The following is an 18,890-nucleotide window of genomic DNA, read 5'->3' on the forward strand; positions in this document are numbered from 1 at the left end:
GGGGCATATCTGGCTCATTGGGGGCATATCTGGCACACTGGGGGCATATCTGGCACACTGGGGGCATATCTGGCACACTGGGGGCATATCTGGCTCTACTGGGGGCATATCTGGCTCTACTGGGGGCATATCTGGCTCTACTGGGGGCATATCTGGCACACTGGGGGCATATCTGGCACACTGGGGGCATATCTGGCACACTGGGGGCATATCTGGCACACTGGGGGCATTTCTGGCACTGTGGGGGGCATATCTGGCTCATTGGGGGCATATCTGGCACACTGGGGGCATATCTGGCACACTGGGGGCATATCTGGCTATGTGGGGGCATTTATCTGGCCCTGTGTGGGGGCATTTCTGGCAATGTGGGGGCATTTCTGGCAATGTGGGGGCATTTCTGGCACGCTGGGGGGATTATCTGGCACACTGGGGGGATTATCTGGCACACTGGGGGGATTATCTGGCACACTGGGGGGATTATCTGGCACACTGGGGGGGATTATCTGGCACACTGGGGGCATTTCTGGCACACTGGGGGCATATCTGGCACACTGGGGGCATATTTGGCACACTGGGGGCATATCTGGCTCTGTGGGGGCATTTATCTGGCCCTGTGTGGGGGCATATCTGGCACACTGGGGACATATCTGGCACACTGGGGGCATATCTGGCACACTGGGGGCATATCTGGCACACTGGGGGCATATCTGGCACACTGGGGGCATATCTGGCACACTGGGGGCATATCTGGCCCTGTGTGGGGGCATTTATCTGGCCCTGTGTGGGGGCATTTATCTGGCACACTGGGGGCATATCTGGCACTGTGGGGGCATATCTGGCTCTGTGGGGGCATTTATCTGGCCCTGTGTGGGGGCATATCTGGCCCTGTGTGGGGGCATATCTGGCCCTGTGTGGGGGCATATCTGGCCCTGTGTGGGGGCATTTATCTGGCCCTGTGTGGGGGCATTTATCTGGCCCTGTGTGGGGGCATTTATCTGGCCCTGTGTGGGGGCATTTATCTGGCCCTGTGTGGGGGCATTTATCTGGCCCTGTGTGGGGGCATTTCTGGCACTGTGGGGGCATTTCTGGCACTGTGGGGGCATTTCTGGCACTGTGGGGGCATTTCTGGAACTGTGGGGGCATTTCTGGCACTGTGGGGGCACTTATGCATCTGGCAATGTGGGCATTTATGTATCTGGCACTGGGGGCATATCTAGCCCTGTGGGGGCATATCTGGCTCTGTGGGGGCATTTATCTGGCCCTGTGTGGGGGCATATCTGGCTCTGTGGGGGCATTTATCTGGCCCTGTGTGGGGGCATTTATCTGGCCCTGTGTGGGGGCATTTATCTGGCCCTGTGTGGGGGCATTTATCTGGCCCTGTGTGGGGGCATTTATCTGGCCCTGTGTGGGGGCATTTCTGGCACTGTGGGGGCATTTCTGGCACTGTGGGGGCATTTCTGGAACTGTGGGGGCATTTCTGGCACTGTGGGGGCACTTATGCATCTGGCAATGTGGGCATTTATGTATCTGGCACTGGGGGCATATCTAGCCCTGTGGGGGCATATCTGGCACTGTGGGGGCAATTTTATATATGGCACTGTGGGGACATATCTGGCACTGTGTGGGCATTTTTATATCTGGCACTGTGGGGGCATTTATGTATCTGGCACTGTGGGGGCACTTATGTATCTGGCACTGTGGGGGCATTTATGTATCTGGCACTGTGGGGGGCATATCTACACTGTGGAGGCATTTATGTATCTGGCACTTTGGGGGCATTTATGTATCTGAACTGTGGGTGCATATCTGGCACTGTGTGGCCATTTATGTAGCTGGCACTGCTGGGGGGCATGTCACGTGTAGCTGGCACTGCTTGGGGGCATGTCACGTGTAGCTGGCACTGCTGGGGGGCATGTCACGTGTAGCTGGCACTGCTGGGGGGCATGTCATGTAGTGTTCCCGCTAGGCGTCTGTGGCTAGGCAATGTGTCTCAGTGCTCTCCCTGGTGCAATGTGTCTCAGTGCTGTGCCTGACGCAAAGTGTATAGGAGGTTCTACCTGGTGCAGTGTGTATTAGCTGCACTACTGTGTGGTGTAATGCAAATTGCCACTATTATGTGGCCACGTACCTTCCCCACGAAGTAACTCCCCTTAATTTTTGCTGCGCGCCTTCGGCGCGCACTGTCCATTCTTTGGCATATAGGTATGGGAACAACAAGCAGTATGTACATCATTTTGCCCTCCTAACTTAAAAAAGTGCCCTCCCTGTGATCAGCACCATGCCCTAAAAAGTGAACACTATCATGTGTAGCTGGCACTGCTGGGGGGCATGTCATGTGTAGCTGGCACTGCTGCGGGGCATGTTATGTGTAGCTGGCTAGCTGGCACTGCTGCGGGGCATGTCATGTGTAGCTGGCTAGCTGGCACTGCTGCGGGGCATGTCATGTGTAGCTGGCACTGCTGCGGGGCATGTCATGTCTATCTGGCACTGCACATTATGTGTATCTGGCACTATACTGGAGACATTGTGTGTAAGGAACACTACTGTGGCTATGTGTAAGGCGGCTAATTGTGTGAAAATGTGTTTATAGTTTGATGATATGAAGTTATGAGGCCACGCCCACTTTTCCAGAGGCCACACCCACTTTTCCGAGAGCGCGCGCCTGCGGCGCGCGCATAGGGGGGGGGGGGGGGCGCTTTTACATTTTCTCGCTCAGGGTGCTAGTAGGCCTGGAGCCGGCCCTGGAAGAAGGGGACGCTCTATCAATAGACCCTGAAGGTCTGAGAAGCAATGCCGTCTGGGCCACGCTGGAGCGATCAGAAGTAGGATTCCTCCTTCTTGCTTGAACTTCCTTATTACTCTGGGCAGGAGTGACAACGGAGGGAACACGTGTTGCAGACGAAAGTTCCATGGAATTGCCAGTGCATCCACGAACGCTGCTTGAGGATCCCTTGTCCTTGTTCTGAAGACCGGAAAATTGTGATTGTGTCGAGATGCCATCAGGTCCACATCTGGAAGGCCCCATTTGTCCACGAGGAGTTGAAATACTTCTGGATGGAGGCTCCACTCTCCGGCGTGCAGCCGTTGAAGTCTTCATTTTTCACTTAAAAAAGCTCATCTGAGGACTGCTGGAGCAGCCCGTCTGTTGTATGCCTGCACTGCATGGCACCAACTACAAAACTGAGCTCCTGTGCACAGAGGCGGGGTTATAGAGCAGGCGGAGCTATGCACTCTGGGAACAGTCACAACTTTTAGCCTGTTGGTGCCTCGGATCAAGATCCTACTCTACACCCCAACGTTACTCCCTGTGGAACCCAGTGTACCCTGCAGCAGAAAAAAAAACCACAACACTATAATGACATTTGCATACATTCAGATTAAACTGAGGTGAAACAGTATAATATCAGTGTATAAAACACACAGCTCCTCTACAGATCATATAGTGATGGTCACTTTGGTATATTGGTGAGACCCTAAATCCAACCTACCTGATCCTCCTGTGGGATCCTGTGATTCTCCTCTGTACAGTCCTGGGAATACAGAGGACGGGGACATCTCTCTGGGGTATCTCTGTTACTGGGTCCACCTGTAGGAGACACACAGAGACTGAGTACAGTGTATATATGTGATTATCAGGCGCCATACCTGCTCTCCCCTGTACAATACATGACAGTCTCCTCTTACCCAGTAATGTGAGGGGCCGGTTATTCTCCATCATCACGTCCTTGTACAGACCCCTGTGTTCCTCTATATACTCCCCCTCCTGCATGGAGACATAGACAGTGACATCCTGACACCTTATAGGAACCTGACACACACAGTGATACAGTCATCACCCAGACACATCCCCCAGTGTTACTGTATAATGCCCCATTCCCAGCAGTCACCTCTCCAGTCATCACCCAGACACGTCCCCTGGTGTTACTGTATAATGTCCCATTCCCAGCAGTCACCTCTCCAGTCATCACCCAGACACGCCCCCTGGTGTTACTGTATAATGCCCCATTCCCAGCAGTCACCTCTCCAGTCATCACCCAGACACATCCCCTGGTGTTACTGTATAATGTCCCATTCCCAGCAGTCACCACCCAGACACATCCCCCGGTGTTACTGTATAATCCCCCATTTCCAGCAGTCACCTCTCCAGTCATCACCCATACACATCCCCTGGTGTTACTGTATAATGTCCCATTCCCAGCAGTCACCTCTCCAGTCATCACCCAGACACATCCCCTGGTGTTACTGTATAATGTCCCATTCCCAGCAGTCACCACCCAGACACATCCCCTGGCGTTACTGTATAATGTCCCATTCCCAGCAGTTACCTCTCCGGTCATCACCCGTACACATCCCCCGGTGTTACTGTATAATGTCCCATTCCCAGCAGTCACCTGTCCAGTCATCACCCAGACACATCCCCTGGTGTTACTGTATAATGTCCCATTCCCAGCAGTCACCTTTCCAGTCATCACCCGTACACATCCCCTGGCGTTACTGTATAATTACCCATTTCCAGCAGTCACCACCCAGACACATCCCCTGGCGTTACTGTATAATGTCCCATTCCCAGCAGTTACCTCTCCGGTCATCACCCGTACACATCCCCCGGTGTTACTGTATAATGTCCCATTCCCAGCAGTCACCTGTCCAGTCATCACCCAGACACATCCCCTGGTGTTACTGTATAATGTCCCATTCCCAGCAGTCACCTTTCCAGTCATCACCCGTACACATCCCCTGGCGTTACTGTATAATTACCCATTTCCAGCAGTCACCACCCAGACACATCCCCTGGCGTTACTGTATAATGCCCCATTCCCAGCAGTCACCTCTCCAGTCACCACCCAGACACATCCCCTGGTGTTACTGTATAATGCTCCATTCCCAGCAGTCACCTCTCCAGTCATCACCCAGACACATCCCCTGGTGTTACTGTATAATGTCCCATTCCCAGCAGTCACCACCCAGACACATCCCCTGGCGTTACTGTATAATGCCCCATTCCCAGCAGTCACCTCTCCAGTCACCACCCAGACACGTCCCCCGGTGTTACTGTATAGTGACCCATTCCCAGCAGTCACCTCTCCGGTCATCACCCAGACACGTCCCCTGGTGTTACTGTATAATGTCCCATTCCCAGCAATCACCTCTCCGGTCATCACCCAGACACGTCCCCTGGTGTTACTGTATAATGTCCCATTCCCAGCAGTCACCTCTCCAGTCATCATCCCAGACACATCCCCTGGCGTTACTGTATAATGTCCCATTCCCAGCAGTCACCACCCAGACACATCCCCTGGTGTTACTGTATAATGCCCCATACCCAGCAGTCACCTCTCCAGTCACCACCCAGACACATCCCCTGGCGTTACTGTATAATGTCCCATTCCCAGCAGTCACCACCCAGACACATCCCCTGGCGTTACTGTATAATGTCCCATTCCCAGCAGTTACCTCTCCGGTCATCACCCGTACACATCCCCCGGTGTTACTGTATAATGTCCCATTCCCAGCAGTCACCTGTCCAGTCATCACCCAGACACATCCCCTGGTGTTACTGTATAATGTCCCATTCCCAGCAGTCACCTTTCCAGTCATCACCCGTACACATCCCCTGGCGTTACTGTATAATTACCCATTTCCAGCAGTCACCACCCAGACACATCCCCTGGCGTTACTGTATAATGTCCCATTCCCAGCAGTTACCTCTCCGGTCATCACCCGTACACATCCCCCGGTGTTACTGTATAATGTCCCATTCCCAGCAGTCACCTGTCCAGTCATCACCCAGACACATCCCCTGGTGTTACTGTATAATGTCCCATTCCCAGCAGTCACCTTTCCAGTCATCACCCGTACACATCCCCTGGCGTTACTGTATAATTACCCATTTCCAGCAGTCACCACCCAGACACATCCCCTGGCGTTACTGTATAATGCCCCATTCCCAGCAGTCACCTCTCCAGTCACCACCCAGACACATCCCCTGGTGTTACTGTATAATGCTCCATTCCCAGCAGTCACCTCTCCAGTCATCACCCAGACACATCCCCTGGTGTTACTGTATAATGTCCCATTCCCAGCAGTCACCACCCAGACACATCCCCTGGCGTTACTGTATAATGCCCCATTCCCAGCAGTCACCTCTCCAGTCACCACCCAGACACGTCCCCCGGTGTTACTGTATAGTGACCCATTCCCAGCAGTCACCTCTCCGGTCATCACCCAGACACGTCCCCTGGTGTTACTGTATAATGTCCCATTCCCAGCAATCACCTCTCCGGTCATCACCCAGACACGTCCCCTGGTGTTACTGTATAATGTCCCATTCCCAGCAGTCACCTCTCCAGTCATCATCCCAGACACATCCCCTGGCGTTACTGTATAATGTCCCATTCCCAGCAGTCACCACCCAGACACATCCCCTGGTGTTACTGTATAATGCCCCATACCCAGCAGTCACCTCTCCAGTCACCACCCAGACACATCCCCTGGCGTTACTGTATAATGTCCCATTCCCAGCAGTCACCACCCAGACACATCCCCTGGTGTTACTGTATAATGTCCCATTCCCAGCAGTTACCTCTCCAGTCATCACCCAGACACGTCCCCTGGTGTTACTGTATAATGTCCCATTCCCAGCAGTCACCTCTCCAGTCATCACCCAGACACATCCCCTGGCGTTACTGTATAATGCCCCATTCCCAGCAGTCACCTCTCCACTCACCACCCAGACACATCCCCTGGTGTTACTGTATAATGCTCCATTCCCAGCAGTCACCTCTCCAGTCATCACCCAGACACATCCCCTGGTGTTACTGTATAATGCTCCATTCCCAGCAGTCACCTCTCCGGTCAACACCCAGACACGTCCCCTGGTGTTACTGTATAATGTCCCATTCCCAGCAGTCACCTCTCCAGTCATCACCCAGACACATCCCCTGGCGTTACTGTATAATGTCCCATTCCCAGCAGTCACCACCCAGACACATCCCCTGGTGTTACTGTATAATGCCCCATACCCTGCCGTCACCTCTCCAGTCACCACCCAGACACATCCCCTGGTGTTACTGTATAATGTCCCATTCCCAGCAGTCACCTCTCCAGTCATCACCCAGACACATCCCCTGGCGTTACTGTGTAATGTCCCATTCCCAGCAGTCACCACCCAGACACATCCCCTGGTGTTACTGTATAATGTCCCATTCCCAGCAGTCACCTCTCCAGTCATCACCCAGACACGTCCCCTGGTGTTACTGTATAATGTCCCATTCCCAGCAGTCACCTCTACAGTCATCACCCAGACACGTCCCCTGGTGTTACTGTATAATGTCCCATTCCCAGCAGTCACCACCCAGACACATCCCCAGATGTTCCTGTATAATGTCCCATTCCCAGCAGTCACCTCTCCAGTCATCACCCAGACACGTCCCCTGGTGTTACTGTATAATGTCCCATTCCCAGCAGTCACCTCTACAGTCATCACCCAGATACATCCCAGATGTTCCTGTATAATGTCCCATTCCCAGCAGTCCCCTCTCCGGTCATCACCCGTACACATTCCCTTGCGTTACTGTATAATGTCCCATTCCCAGCAGTCCCCTCTCCGGTCATCACCCGTACACATCCCCTGGCGTTACTGTATAATTACCCATTTCCAGCAGTCACCATCCAGACACATCCCCTGGTGTTACTGTATAATGCCCCATTCCCAGCAGTCACCTCTCCAGTCACCACCCAGACACGTCCCCCGGTGTTACTGTATAGTGACCCATTCCCAGCAGTCACCTCTCCGGTCATCACCCAGACACGTCCCCTGCTGTTACTGTATAATGCCCCATTCCCAGCAATCACCTCTCCGGTCATCACCCTTACACGTCCCCCTGTGTTACTGTATAATGTACCATTCCCAGCAGTCACCTCTCCAGTCATCACCCAGACACATCCCCTGGTGTTACTGTAAAATGTCCCATTCCCAGCAGTCACCTCTCCAGTCATCATCCAGACACATCCCCCGGTGTTACTGTATAATGTCCCATTCCCAGCAGTCATCACCCAGACATGTCCCCTGGTGTTACTGTATAATGTCCCATTCCCAGCAGTCCTAGTGTCATCACTGATATCTTTGGTAATTACACACACAGACATGGATATGCCCGTCTTACCCCAGCAGGTGACAAACAGGAAGGCAGGGGGCAGCAGGGGAGGGGGTATGGGAGGCAGGGGGCAGCAGGGGAGGGTGGTATGGGAGGCAGGGGGCAGCAGGGGAGGGGGGTATGGGAGGCCGGGGCAGCAGGAGTGGGTGGTATGGGAGGCAGCAGGGTATAGGGGGCAGCAGAGGAGGGGGGTATGGCAGGAAGGGAGCAGCAGGGCAGGGGGTATAGGGGGCAGCACGGGGAGGTATGGGAGGCTGGGGCAAAAGAGGAGGGAGGGGAGGGCGGTATGGGAGGCAGGGAGCAGCAGGAGTGGGGGGTATGGGAGGCAGGCAGGGAACAGCAGGGCAGAGGGGTATGGGAGGCCAGAGCAGCAGGGGATGGGGGTATGGGAGGCAGAGGGCAGCAGGGGAGGGGGGTATGGGAGGCAGGGGGCAGCAGAGGAGGGGGGTATGGGAGGCAGGCAGGGGAGGGCGGTATGGGAGGTAGGGGGCAGCAGGGGAGGGGGTATGGGAGGCAGGCAGGGGAGGGGGTATGGGAAGCAGGGGGCAGCTGGAGAGGTGGTATGGGAGGCAGTAGGGTATAGGGGGCAGCAAGGGAGGGGGGTATGGCAGGCAGGGGGCAGCAGGGGAGGGGGTTATGGAAGGCTGGGGCAACTGTGGTGGCAGGGAGCAACAGGGCGGTATGGGAGGCCAGAGCAGCAGGGGAGGGGGGTATGGGAGGCAGGGAGCAGCAGGGTAGGGAGGTATGGGAGGCAGGCAAGGGGCAGCAGGGCATAGGAGGCAGGCAGGGGGCAGCAGGGGAGGAGGGTATGGGAGGAAGGGGCAGAAGGAGAGGGGGGTATGGAAGGCAGCAGGGGAGGGGGGTTTGTGAGGGAGGCAGGGGGCAGCAGGGGAGGTGGATATGACAGGCAGGGAGCAGTAGGTGGGTATGGGAGGCAGCAGGGTATAGGGGGCAGAAGGGGAGGGGGTAAGGCAGGCAAGGCAGGGCAGGGTGTATAGGGGCAGCAGGGGAGCGGGGTATGGGAGGCTGGGGCAACAGGGCAGGGGGGTATGGGAGGCAGGCAGGGGAGGGGGTATGGGAGGCAGGCAGGGGGCAGCAGGGGAGCGGGGTATGGGAGGCAGGGGCAGAATGAGATGGGGGTATGGGAGGCAGGGGGCAGCAGGGCAGGGGGGTATGGGAGGCAGGGGGCAGCAGGATATGGCAGGCAGGGAGCAGCAGGGCAGGGAGGTATGGGAGGCTGGGACAACTGTGGCGACAGGGAGCAGCAGGGCAGGGGGGTATGGGAGGCAGGAGAAGCAGGGGAGGGGGGTATGGGAGGCAGGGAGCAGCAGGACAGGGGGGTATGGGAGGAAGGGGCAGAAGGAGAGGGGAGTATGGGAGGCAGCAGGGGAGGGGGGTTTGTGAGGAAGGGGGCAGCAGGGGAGGTGGGTATGACAGGCAGGGAGCAGTAGATGGGTATGGGAGGCAGCAGGGTATAGGGGCAGAAGGGGAGGGGGTAAGGCAGGCAGGGTGTATAGGGGCAGCAGGGGAGGGGGGTATGGGAGGCTGGGGCAACAGGGGAGGCAGGGAGCAGCAGGGCAGGGGGGTATGGGAGGCAGGCAGGGGAGGGGGTATGGGAGGCAGGCAGGGGAGCGGGGTATGGGAGGCAGGGGCAGAAGGAGATGGGGGTATGGGAGGCAGGGGCAGCAGGGTAGGGGGGTATAAGGGGCAGCAGGGCAGGGGGGTTTGGGAGGCAGGGGGCAGCAGGGGAGGGGGATATGGCAGGCAGGGAGCAGCAGGGCAGGGAGGTATGGGAGGCTGGGACAACTGTGGCGGCAGGGAGCAGTAGGGCAGGGGGTATGGGAGGCAGGAGAAGCAGGGGAGGGGGGTATGGGAGGCAGGGAGCAGCAGGACAGGGGGGTATGGGAGGCAGGCAGGGGGGCAGCAGGGGATGGGGGGTATGGGAGGCAGAGGGCAGCAGGGGAGGGGGTATGGGAGGCAGGGGGCAGCAGGGCAGGGGGGTATGGGAGGCAGGGGGGCAGCAGATGAGGGGAAGATGGGAGGCAGGCAGGGGAGGGGGTATGGGAGGCAGGGGGCAGCAGGGGAGGGGGGTATGGGAGGCAGGCAGGGGAGGGGGTATGGGAAGCAGGGGGCAGCAGGAGAGATGGCATGGGAGGCAGCAGGGTATAGGGGGCAGCAGGGGAGGGGGTATGGCAGGGAGCAGCAGGGTAGGGGGTATAGGGGGCAGCAGGAGAGGGGGTTATGGGAGGCTGGGGCAACTGTGGTGGCAGGGAGCAACAGGGCGGTATGGGAGGCCTGAGCAGCAGGGGAGGGGGGTATGGGAGGCAGGGAGCAGTAGGGCAGGGGGGTATGGGAGGCAGGCAGGGGGCAGCAGGGCAGGGGAGGAGGGTATGGGAGGAAGGGGCAGAAGGAGAGGGGGGTATGGGAGGCAGCAAGGGAGGGGGGTTTGTAGGCAGGTGGCAGCAGGGGAGGTGGGTATGACAGGCAGGGAGCAGTAGGTGAGTATGGGAGGCAGCAAGGTATAGGGGGCAGAAGGGGAGGGGGGTAAGGCAGGCAGGGCAGGGTGTATAGGGTGCAGCAGGGGAGGGGGGTATGGAAGGCTGGGGCAACAGGGGAGGCAGGGAGCAGCAGGGCAGGGGGGTATGGGAGGCAGGCAGGGGAGGGGGTATGGGAGGCAGGCAGGGGGCAGCAGGGGAGCGGGGTATGGGAGGCAGGGGCAGAATGAGATGGGGGTATGGGAGGCAGGGAGCAGCAGGGCAGGGGGGTATGGGAGGCAGGGGGCAGCAGGGGAGGCAGGGAGCAGCAGGGCAGGGAGGTATGGGAGGCTGGGACAACTGTGGCGGCAGGGAGCAGCAGGGCAGGGGGGTATGGGAGGCAGGAGAAGCAGGGGAGGGGGGTATGGGAGGCAGGGAGCAGCAGGACAGGGGGCTATGGGAGGAAGGGGCAGAAGGAGAGGGGGGTATGGGAGGCAGCAGGGGAGGGGGGTTTGTGAGGAAGGGGGCAGCAGGGGAGGTGGGTATGACAGGCAGGGAGCAGTAGATGGGTATGGGAGGCAGCAGGGTATAGGGGGCAGAAGGGGAGGGGGTAAGGCAGGCAGGGCGTATAGGGGCAGCAGGGGAGGGGGGTATGGGAGGCTGGGGCAACAGGGGAGGCAGGGAGCAGCAGGGCAGGGGGGTATGGGAGGCAGGCAGGGGAGGGGGCAGGGGAGGGGGTATGGGAGGCAGGCAGGGGACAGCAGGGGAGGGGGGTATGGGAGGCAGGGGCAGCAGGGTAGGGGGGTATAAGGGGCAGCAGGGCAGGGGGGTTTGGGAGGCAGGGGGCAGCAGGGGAGGGGGATATGGCAGGCAGGGAGCAGCAGGGCAGGGAGGTATGGGCGGCTGGGACAACTGTGGCGGCAGGGAGCAGTAGGGCAGGGGGGTATGGGAGGCAGGAGAAGCAGGGGAGGGGGGTATGGGAGGCAGGGAGCAGCAGGACAGGGGGTATGGGAGGCAGGGGATGGGGGGTATGGGAGGCAGAGGGCAGCAGGGGAGGTGGTATGGGAGGCAGGGGGCAGCAGGGCAGGGGGGTATGGGAGGCAGGGGGCAGCAGATGAGGGGGATATGGGAGGCAGGCAGGGGAGGGGGTATGGGAGGCAGGGGGCAGCAGGGGAGGCAGGCAGGGGAGGGGGTATGGGAAGCAGGGGGCAGCAGGAGAGATGGCATGGGAGGCAGCAGGGTATAGGGGGCAGCAGGGGAGGGGGTATGGCAGGCAGGGAGCAGCAGGGGAGGGGGTATAGGGGGCAGCAGGAGAGGGGGTTATGGGAGGCTGGGGCAACTGTGGTGGCAGGGAGCAACAGGGCGGTATGGAAGGCAGGGAGCAGCAGGGTATGGGAGGCAGGCAGGGGGCAGCAGGGCATAGGAGGCAGGCAGGGGATGAGGGTATGGGAGGAAGGGGCAGAAGGAGAGGGGGGTATGGGAGGCAGCAGGGGCGGGGGGTTTGTGAGGCAGGGGGCAGCAGGGGAGGTGGATATGACAGGCAGGGAGCAGTAGGTGGGTATGGGAGGCAGTAAGGTATACGGGGCAGAAGGGGAAGGGGGTAAGACAGGCAGGGCAGGGTTTATAGGGTGCAGCAGGGGAGGGGGGTATGGGAGGCTGGGGCAACAGGGGAGGCAGGGAGCAGCAGGGCAGGGGGGTATGGGATGCAGGCAGGGGAGGGGGTATGGGAGGCAGGCAGGGGAGGGGGGTATGGGAGGCAGGGGGCAGCAGGGCAGGGGGTGTAAGGGGCAGCAGGGCAGAGGGGTATGGGAGGCAGGGGGCAGCAGGGGAGGGGGATATGGCAGGCAGGGAGCAGCAGGGCAGGGGGGTATGGGAGGCTGGGACAACTGTGGCGGCAGGGAGCAGCAGGGCAGGGGGGTATGGGAGGCAGGAGCAGCAGGGGAGGGGGGTATGGGAGGCAGGCAGGGGAGGGGGTACGGGAGGCAGGCAGGGGAGCAGGGTATGGGAGGCAGGGGCAGAAGGAGATGGGGGTATGGGAGGCAGGGGGGTTTAAGGGGCAGCAGGGGAGGGGGGTATGGGAGGCAGGAGCAGCAGGGGAGGGGGGTATGGGAGGCAGGGAGCAGCAGGACAGGGGGGTATGGGAGGCAGGCAGGGGGCAGCAGGGGAGGTGGGTAGGGGAGGCAGTCAGGGGGCAGGAGGGTATGGGAAGCAGACAGGGGACAGCAGGGCAGGGGGGTATGGGAGGCAGGAGCAGCAGGGGAGGGGGGTATGGGAGGCAGGCAGTGGATAGGGTATGGGAGGCAGCAGAAGAGGGTGTATGGGAGGCAGGGGGCAGCAGGGGAGGGGGGTATGGGATGCAGGAGGCAGCAGGGGAGGGGGTATGGGAGGCCGGCAGAGAAAGCAGGAGAGGGTGGTATGGGAGGCAGGCAAGGGGCAGCAGGGTATTGGGTGCCGCAGGGCAGGGGGTATGGAAGGCAGCAGGGGAGGGGGGTAAGGGAGGCAGGCAAGGGGTAGCAGGGGAGGGGGTATGGCAGGCAGGGAGCAGCAGGGGAGGGGGTATGGGAGGCTGGGGCAGCAGGGGAGGGGGGTATGGAAGGCTTGGGCAGCCGGGCAGGGGGTTATGGGAGGCAGGCAGGGGAGGGGGTTATGGGAGGCAGGCAGGGGGCAGCAAGGGAGGGGGGTATGGGAGGAAGATGAGGGGGTATGGGAGGCAGGCAGGGAGCAGCAGGGCAAGGGAGTATGGGAGGCAGGGGGCAGCAGGGGAGGTGGGTATGGGAGGCAGGCAGGGGGCAGCAGGGGAGGTGGGTATGGGAGGCAGCAGGGGAGGGGGGTATGGGAGGCAGGGGGAAGCAGGGGATGGGGGTATGGGAGGCAGGCAGAGGAGAGGGTTATGGGAGGCAGGCAGGGGGCAGCAGGGGAGGGGGGTATGGGAGGCAGGGGAGGGGGGTATGGGAGGCAGGGGGCAGCAGGGGAGGGGGTATGGGAGGCAGGGGGCAGCAGGGGAGAGGGGTATGGGAGGCAGCAGGGGAGGGGGGTATGGAAGGCAGGGGGCAGCAGGGTAGGGGGTATGGGAGGCAGGGGAGGGGGGTATGGGAGGCAGGGGGCAGCAGGGGAGGGGGGTATGGGAGGCAGGGGGCAGCAGGGGAGGTGGGTATGGGAGGCAGCAGGGGAGGGGGGTATGGGAGGCAGGCAGAGGAGGGGGGTATGTGAGGCAGGCAGGGGGCAGCAGGGGGGGGGTATGGGAGGCAGGGAGCAGCAGGGGAGGGGGTATGGGAGGCTGGGGCAGCAGGGCAGGGGGTTATGGGAGGCAGGCAGCGGGCAGCAAGGGAGGGGGGTATGGGAGGCAGGCAGGGGGCAGCAAGGGAGGGGGGTATGGTAGGCAGGGGGCAGGAGGAAGAGTCAGGAGAGGAGGGGGGTATGGGAGGCAGGTGGCAGCAGAGGAGGGGGGTATGGGAGGCAGGGGGCAGCAGGGGAGGGGGGTATGAGAGGCAGGGGGCAGCAGGGGAGGGGGGTATGAGAGGCAGGGGGCAGCAGGGGAGCGGGGTATGGGAGGCAGGGGGCAGCAGGGGAGGGGGGTATGGGAGGCAGGGGGCAGCAGGAGAGGGGGGTATGGGAGGCAGGGGAGGGGGGATGGGAGACGGGGCAGCAGGGGAGGGGGGTATGGGGGGCAGGGGGTAGCAGGGTAGGGAGGTATGGGAGGCAGGGGGCAGCAGGGGAGGGGGGTATGAGAGGCAGGGGGCAGCAGGGGAGCGGGGTATGGGAGGCAGGGGGCAGCAGGGGAGGGGGGTATGGGAGGCAGGGGGCAGCAGGAGAGGGGGGTATGGGAGGCAGGGGAGGGGGGATGGGAGACGGGGCAGCAGGGGAGGGGGGTATGGGGGGCAGGGGGTAGCAGGGTAGGGGGGTATGGGAGGCAGGGGGTAGCAGGGTAAGGGGGGTATGGGAGGCAGGGGGCAGCAGGGGAGGGGGGTATGGGGGGCAGGGGGAGGAGACAGGAGAGGGGGGGGGGATGTTACCAGGGACAGTATTTCGGGGTCAGCGCCTAACTCATCGCATGGGATCAGCCACCAGCCCCGCCCACTCTCTCATAGGCTGCAGCAACCCGTCACTCAGCCAGCCCCGCCCCTGCCTCTAGCTATTGGTCGCAGGGTCCAATCACTCATTCACATTTCCCCCGCCCATTGCTCGCAGCCCCGCCCACTCTCCTTCCCATACACGTCACGATGAGTGACGGGACTTTCCGACCAATGGCGTGTAGAGTAGGCGGGGCTGGATGATGAGTGACGGGACGCTGCGCCTTATGACCGGGAGGGTGGGCGGGACTGCTCCTGGTTGCTTAGTGACTGCGGCTGTCCCTACCCATAATCCTATGCGCTATGCAAACGGTGGCCCGGAAACAGAGCCCCGCCCCTTCCTGTACACAGAGCTCCGCCCCCGGTCTCCTCCAGGTAATGGCCGCCGCCCCCTCTCCTGCCGGGCAGGGTGTATGTGCTGCAGTGTGTGGTGCATGGAGAGTATATTACCCGTGTCATACACACACACAGCGCTGCTCACACTGCTGTCACTGCTCATACAGGGTGTTACACATAGGGGGCGCTATATACACATAGGGGGCGCTATACACACATAGGGGGCAGTATATACACATAGGGGGGCGGTATACACACATAGGGGGAGGTATATACACATAGGGGGGCACTATATACACATAGGGGGCGGTATATACACATAGGGGGCCGGTATACACACATAGGGGGCAGTATATACACATAGGAGGCGGTATATACACATAGGGGACAGTATACACACATTGGGGGCTGTATACACACATTGGGTGCGGGCTGTATGCACACATAGGGGGCGGTTTACACACATTGTGGGCTGTATACACATATAGGGGGCGGTATACACACATAGGGGGCAGTATACACATATAGGGGGCGGTATACACACATAGGGGGCGGTATATACACATAGGGGGCGGTATACACACATTGGGGGCGGTATACACATATAGGGGGTCGGCATACACACATAAAGGGCGCTATACACACATTGGGGGCTGTATACACACATTGGGGGAGGTATACACACATAGGGGGCGGTATACACACATAGGGGGGCGGTATACACACAGGAGGGCGGGATACACACATAGGGGGCGGTATACACACATAGGGGGCGGTATACACACAGGAGGGCGGGATACACACATAGGGGGCGGTATACACACATAGGGGGCGGTATACACACAGGAGGGCGGGATACACACATAGGGGGCGGTATACACACATAGGGGGCGGTATACACACATAGGGGGCGCTATACACACATAGGGGGCAGTATATACACATAGGAGGCGGTATATACACATAGGGGACAGTATACACACATTGGGGGCTGTATACACACATTGGGTGCGGGCAGTATACACACATAGGGGGCGGTATACACACATTGGGGGCTGTATGCACACATAGGGGGCGGTTTACACACATTGTGGGCTGTATACACATATAGGGGGCGGTATACACACATAGGGGGCAGTATACACACATAGGGGGCGGTATACACACATAGGGGGCGGTATACACACATTGGGGGCGGTATACACATATAGGGGGTCGGTATACACACATAAAGGGCGCTATACACACATTGGGGGCTGTATACACACATTGGGGGCTGTATACACACATAGGGGGAGGTATACACACATAGGGGGCGGTATACACACATGAGGGCGGGATACACACATAGGGGGCGGTATACACACATAGGGGGCGGTATACACACAGGAGGGCGGGATACACACATAGGGGGCGGTATACACACAGGGGGCGGTATACACACAGGAGGGCGGGATACACACATAGGGGGCGGTATACACACATAGGGGGCGGTATACACACATAGGGGGCGGTATACACACATAGGGGGTGGTATACACACATAGGGGGGCGGTATACACCCAGGAGGGCGGTATGCAGACATAGGGGGCGGTATACACGCATAGGGGGCGGTATACATACATAGGGGGGCGGTATACACACATAGGGGGCAGTATAGACACATAGGGGGGCAGTATACACTCAGGAGGGCGGTATACACACATATGGAGCGGTATACACACCCTGTCTCCCATAACCCTCCCTCCTGCTGCCCCCTGCCTACCTCCCATACCCCCCTCCTATGCTGCCCCCACTCTCCCATACCCCTCCCTCCCCTGCTGCCCCCTGCCGGCCTCCCATACTCCTCTCCCCTGCTGCCCCCTGCCTGCCTCCCATACCCCCCTACCCTGCTGCCCCCTGCCTGTCCCCTTCTATCCCCCTCACCTGCCGCCCCCTACTTGTCCTCTGCTATCTCCCTCCCCTGCTGCCCCTGCCTACCTCCCATACCCCCCTCCTATGCTGCCCTCATTCTCCCATACCCCCCTCCCCTGCTGCCCCCTTTCTGCTTCTCATACTCCCCTCCCCTGCTGCCCCATGCCTGTCTCCCATACCCCCCTTCCCTGCTGCCCCCTGCCAGCCTCCCAAAACTCTCTCCCTTGCTTCCCCATGCCTGCCTCCCATAGCCTCTCCCCTGCTGCTCCCTTCCTGTCCCCTTCTATCCACCTCACCTGCCGCCCCCTCTCTGTCCCGTTCTGTCCCCCTCATCTGCCGCCCCCCTGCCTGTCCCCTTCTATCCCCCTCACCTGCCGCCCCCTGCCTGTCCTCTTCTATCCCCCTCACCTGCCGCCCCCTGCCTGTCCCCTTCTATCCCCCTCACCTGCCGCCCCCTGCCTGTCCCCTTCTATCCCCCTCACCTGCCGCCCCCTGCCTGTCCCCTTCTATCCCCCTCACCTGCCCCCCCCCCCTGCCTGTCCCCTTCTATCCCCCTCACCTGCCTATCCCCTTCTATCCCCCTCACCTGCCTATCCCCTTCTATCCCCCTCACCTGCCGCCCCCTGCCTGTCCCCTTCTATCCTCCTCACCTGCCGCCCCTGCCTGTCCCTTTCTATCCCCCTTACCTGCCGTCCCCTGCCTGTCCCCTTCTATCCCCCTCACCTGCCGCCCCCTGCCTGTCCCCTTCTATCCCCTTCACCTGCCGCCCCCTGCCTGTCCTTCTATCTCCCTCACCTGCCGCCCCCTGCCTGTCCCCTTCTACCTCCCTCACCTGCCGCCCCCTGCCTGTCCCTTTCTATCCCCCTCACCTGCCGCCCCCTGCCTGTCCCCTTCTATCCCCCTCACCTGCCGCCCCCTGCCTGTCCCCTTCTATCCCCTTCACCTGCCGCCCCCTGCCTGTCCCCTTCTATCCCCCTCACCTGCCGCCCCCTGCCTGTCCCCTTCTATCCCCCTCACCTGCCGCCCCCTGCCTGTCCTCTTCTATCCCCCTCACCTGCCGCCCCCTGCCTGTCCCCTTCTATCCCCTTCACCTGCCGCCCCCTGCCTGTCCTTCTATCTCCCTCACCTGCCGCCCCCTGCCTGTCCTCTTCTATCCCCCTCACCTGCTTCCCCCTCCCTGTCCCCTTCTAACCCCTCACCTGCCGCCCCCTGCCTGTCCCCTTCTATCCCCCTCACCTGCCGCCCCCTGCCTGTCCTCTTCTATCCCCCTCACCTGCCGCCCCCTGCCTGTCCCCTTCTATCCCCTTCACCTGCCGCCCCCTGCCTGTCCTTCTATCTCCCTCACCTGCCGCCCCCTGCCTGTCCTCTTCTATCCCCCTCACCTGCTTCCCCCTCCCTGTCCCCTTCTAACCCCTCACCTGCCGCCCCCTGCCTGTCCCCTTCTATCCCCCTCACCTGCCGCCCCCTGCCTGTCCCCTTCTATCCCCCTCACCTGCCGCCCCCTGCCTGTCCCCTTCTATCCCCCTCACCTGCCGCCCCCTGCCTGTCCCCTTCTATCCCCTTCACCTGCCGCCCCCTGCCTATCCCCTTCTATCCTCCTCACCTGCCACCCCCTGCCTGTCCTCTTCTATCCCCCTCACCTCCCGCCCCCTGCCTGTCCCCTTCTATCCCCCTCACCTGCCGCCCCCTGCCTGTCCCCTTCTATCCCCCTCACCTGCCGCCCCCTGCCTGTCCTCTTCTATCCCCCTCACCTGCGGCCCCCTGCCTGTCCTCTTCTATCCCCCTCACCTGCCGCCCCCTGCCTGTCCCCTTCTATCCCCCTCACCTGCCGCCCCCTGCCTGTCCTCTTCTATCCCCCTCACCTCCCGCCCCCTGCCTGTCCTCTTCTATCCCCCTCACCTGCCTCCCCCTGCCTGTCCCCTTCTATCCCCCTCACCTGC

At 60.5% G+C, this 18,890-nt stretch overlaps 1 long non-coding RNA gene across 1 annotated transcript; it reads right to left on the minus strand.

Moving 5' to 3' along the window:
• Window positions 1-3,493: 3,493 nt before the first annotated feature.
• On the minus strand, window positions 3,494-14,731 carry LOC134997589 (uncharacterized). The gene is made up of 3 exons (XR_010200057.1): window positions 14,644-14,731; window positions 3,685-3,763; window positions 3,494-3,586 (listed from the first exon to the last, which is right to left on the minus strand). It is a non-coding gene; the product is annotated as an uncharacterized LOC134997589 (long non-coding RNA).
• Between the last annotated feature and the right edge of the window lie 4,159 nt (window positions 14,732-18,890).

The sequence above is a fragment of the Pseudophryne corroboree genome, unplaced genomic scaffold, assembly GCF_028390025.1.
Source record: "Pseudophryne corroboree isolate aPseCor3 unplaced genomic scaffold, aPseCor3.hap2 scaffold_1446, whole genome shotgun sequence".
In the NCBI taxonomy this organism is placed as follows: Eukaryota; Metazoa; Chordata; class Amphibia; order Anura; family Myobatrachidae; genus Pseudophryne; species Pseudophryne corroboree.